Here is a 4,376-nt window from a genome sequence, read left to right as displayed (position 1 = left end):
GTGAGTGTGGGGGTCGAGGAGTTTGTACAGAGAGAGCTTGTGATATGTTGTCAGTAAAGTGACTCTTAAAACTTATTGCTTGTCCGGCTCATTGCTTCAACTGGCATCTAGCCTGTCACTATACTGTTCTGCATCCTGGGCATCTGCTTGCTCCAGATACAACATCCAACAGCCATGACTGTCTAAAGTGAAATAAAGTCAGGGGTGGGTGTGGCCCCCTGATTAGCCAGGCCAAGCAGCTGTGAGTCTGGCTTTTAGAACACTGAGAGTTGGTTCTTACTGAGCATGTCTGACACTATCATTGGGTTCCAGCCAAAATTTCTTAAATTAATTAAAAATCAGCCAGGCATTTTTTAATCGTTTAAACTGCAGAAGATGAAGGTCAGAGTATGGGGAAACGTCAGTAATAGGATTACAGGTACTCTGTGAACATGGCTGATTTTTAATGAATTTCAACAGATTGTGAGAACTCTGAGGGAAAAAAGTTCAAAAGGTGTCTGGGTTTTTTCCTCTCTCTTTAGACTTTGAACTCTCAGTTCTTTCTGACTGTTTTGAGAGGGTTGTTAAACAAGCGTTTCTGAGTTCAGGACTGTAAGTTTTGTAAGGTTTTGTTTTGAAATAAGCTTATGGGAAGCATCAGAATGGCATGGGGGTATTTTCAATTTAACATTGTGGAATGTGAAAAATCCATGCTGACTATAGCGTACTGCCACTCCCGTGGCTGTATAATTCTTTCATTATCATTGTGCTTACCTTAGGAACATAGGAAGCTGCCTTACACTGTGTCAAATTCTTGGTCCATCTAGCTGAGTATTGTATACAGTGAGTGGCAGTGGCTCTCGAGGGTTTCAGACAGGTGTCTGTTCCAACCCTATGTGCAGATGCCTTGGGACCTTTTGCATGCAAAGCAGATGCTCTACCACTGAGCTACATCTTCCCCTTAAAGAGGTTATTGATAGATTATGATCTTTGTCTTTAAGCATGTGTTTAATGGCATATCTCTAGCGCTTTTACTCCTCTCTTATATAAATGCCACATTTAGGTGTCAGTTCAGTTGGACCAAATACAGCAAATATAGCACACACTGTTATGCAGACCCTACTTTCCAGTGAGACATCCAAGAGAAGAACTACAGAGTTAAGCTTCCTTTGTAGGATAAAAAGAGAGTCTGGTGTGTTGGCAACATTTATTTACAAATAAACAAGCAAAGCATATTGGAAACAAGGAAACTTCTAAAAACAAGTTGCAGAAAAGCTAATTCCACTTCAGATTCCGAAAGAACTGCACCCAAAGATGCTTCAGATTTTAGCCAACTCCAGCTTAAAACTCTCAGCTCTGTCTCAATCCAGTCTCTGTCCAAATTCAAATTCTGCTATTAACTGTTTCTCTGTCCCTCCTGCTAGCTCAAGATTGTCTCTCTCCAGAGGCAGGGGGGAGAGTTTGCCAGCTATCAAAGGTCATTAATGTTCTTTTGTTCAATGGCCATCAATTAGTTGCCCAGTTATATGCCTGTTCACAGTAATCAATGCAGGCAAATTTACTGAAAACTATCAGTCTGAGATGAATCCCTGTGATAAACCTATTCAGTCACTTATTCAGTCACTAAATCACTTTAGTGTCCTATAAAGAAAATATCTATGTAAGTGTAGAATTTGAATTAGAGCAATCAAGGATAGCAAACATACAAAGCAGGTTTATTCATATGATTGGTCAGACACAGCCTCCCCCACAAGGAACAGGTGACCTAGGATTGCCACCTTTTCTGAAATTAAGTACAGTCTAGAATGTTTATCTGCAGTGGCCATTTTTATCCTGTGCATACATTGTGGTATAAAGAAACACAATGTCCAGGACTGGGACACTGATGGCCATTGGCAAGACACAGAGAAGAGCATGGTGGCACTGAGAAGGTAACGAGTTAGAACTTAACAAGCCGCTTAAAAAGGTTGGGCAGATTCAAACTGGCCAAGAGGTCACCTATTAAAGGATAGGAATGTGCAGGATGGCACCATGCACAAGATATTTGGCAAAGAAGGCAACTGTTCCAGCAATTGTCCACCCACGACTGATGGCATAAAAACAAATAAAGTAACCTTGGCATTGACCTTGGGGAATGGAGCCCAGTCAAAATAATTTCCTCACAATGACAAGTAATAAGTCTGGGCACAGTGACAACTTGTAGATTTTTGCCTATTGATATGTTTCTTTGGCGACAACATTCATGTCTGCCAAGCCTGTCAGTAGGATCTGTGTCTAACATTATTATGATTCTCGCCAATGGTATACAAACAAAGGGGAAGTGATTCAACTGAGGAATAGCACCCAGCAATTGTCATGTTTAAACCAGTCCAAAAACTTTCAAATTATAATTGTTTCACTGTTTAAAATTTTATACAGCATGTTCATTAGCTTTACATTTTTGCTTAATTTCACAATAATCCTGTGGGGGAGTCTACTATGATTCTCATTTTAAAGGTAAGGATTACCTAACCTGTAACAGGGAGGACAGGGCGAGTGTGACCCTGTTATTCTAACTTGATCTCTCAGCGGCTTTTGATGCCGTTAATCATGGTATCCTTCTGGGCCGACTTGGTGACATGGGTATTGGAGGCTCTGATCCTATCTCCAGGGCTGTTTTCAGAGAATAGCATTGGATTATTGTCTTTCGGCACCCTGGCAGTTGTGCTGTGGGGTGCCACAGGGTACCAACTTGTCCCCAATGCTGTTTAACACCTATATGAAGCCCCTGGGAGCAGTCATCAGGAGATTTGGGGCAAAGTGTCAGCAGTATGCTGATGATATCCATCTCTATTTCTTTGTAACATCTGAATCGAGAGAGTCTGTGCAAGCCCTGGACCAGTGCCTGGGGTCAGTGGTGGGCTGGATGAGGGCCAGTAAACTGACTCAGAATCCTAGCAAGATGGTGGGTTGGTGGTTCCTGAGTTCTGATAATTGGCCAGTTGCCTGCTTTGGACAGGGTCATACTTTCTCTGAAAGAACAGGTCCGTAGTCTGGGGGTGCTCCTGGATCCATCTTTGTCTCTAGAGGCCCAGGTGACTTCTGTGGCTAGAAGTGCCTTTTACCAGCTTTGGCTGGTAAGACAGATGTGGCCTTTTCTGGACAGGAGTAGTCTGACCACCCTTGTCCACGCACTGGTAACTCTAGCTGAATTACTGTAATGCACTCTATGTGGCTTTGAGGTTGGCCCAGTAGCTGCAGCTGGTGCAAAATGCAGCAGTGCGACTGCTCACTAGGGCAGGGCATTGCCAACATGTTACCCCACTGCAGAAAGAATTGCACTGGCTGCCTGTTAGCTACTGGGCCAAGTTCAAGGTTCTAGTTTTGGTGTACAAGCCCTATGCAGCTTGGGACCAGGATACCTTACTCTTTATATACCCAGTCGATCACTGCGCTCTGCAGTTGAGGGCCTCCTGCAGACACTGTCTTCTCAGGAGGTCCGTTCTGCATAACATAGGAAGTGGACCTTTAGTGTAGTGACACCTACCCTTTGGAATTCCCTCCCCTTAAACATTAGACAGGCACAATCTCTGTTATATTTTCGGTGCCTACTGAAGACCTTATTTCAATAAGCCTTTTAAGTAGAAACTTTATCACAGTCTATGTCTGTGTTGGAATTGTTTTTTAAGATATTTTTGAAGCTGCTTTTTAAAGGTGTTTTGTTTTAATATGTTTTAAAGTCTTTTGTTTTAAATATGTCTTAGAGTCCTTTTAGTGTTTTTGTTTGCTTCCCTGGTTCTCCTTCTCAGAGGAAGGGGGAGATATAAATTTAATAATAAAAAATGAAGCTAAGAAATAATATGGCCGTACTACCCGGAACACTCCTGATCTCGTCTGATCTCTGAAGCTAAGCAGGGTCAAGCCTGGCTAGTACTTGGAGGGGAGACTGCCTGGGAATATCAGGTGCTGTAGGCTTACAGGAGGGCAATGGTAAACCGCCTCTGAATACCTCTTACCATGAAAACCCTATGAATCTATCTATCTATCTATCTATCTATCTATATAAAAGATTCATAGGGTCGCCATAAGTCGTAATTGACTTGAAGGCATAGAACAACAACAAGAAATGACCAGTCCAAGCCCACACAATCAGGCTGCTGCAGAGGTGCAACATGAAGCCAGAGCTCCTCTGTCCAAATCCAACCTTTTAGCAATTGAACTACAGTGCTTTAGATAGAGCTATGAAAGAAATAACACCATGGTATCATGTTGCTTTTGCAAAGAGAAAACATTCCAAATATGTCTGCAGTGACTAGAATTGGGATATTTGCAAGAAACTGGGAAACAGCCTGTCTTGTTTGGTTCAGACTGCATGCTTGGAGTATATATACACTTATTGGAAGCCCTGAGTCCTCACC

The 4,376-nt window shown here is 42.5% G+C and overlaps 1 pseudogene; it reads left to right on the top strand.

Moving 5' to 3' along the window:
- Positions 1 to 3,814: 3,814 nt before the first annotated feature.
- Positions 3,815 to 3,933, top strand: LOC133388149 (5S ribosomal RNA; annotated as a pseudogene).
- The last annotated feature ends 443 nt before the right edge of the window (positions 3,934 to 4,376 follow it).

This window comes from Rhineura floridana, chromosome 6 (assembly GCF_030035675.1).
Source record: "Rhineura floridana isolate rRhiFlo1 chromosome 6, rRhiFlo1.hap2, whole genome shotgun sequence".
Taxonomy (NCBI): domain Eukaryota; kingdom Metazoa; phylum Chordata; class Lepidosauria; order Squamata; family Rhineuridae; genus Rhineura; species Rhineura floridana.
Note: the sequence above shows the minus strand (reverse complement) of the source record. Positions and strands in the feature narration are given on the sequence as shown.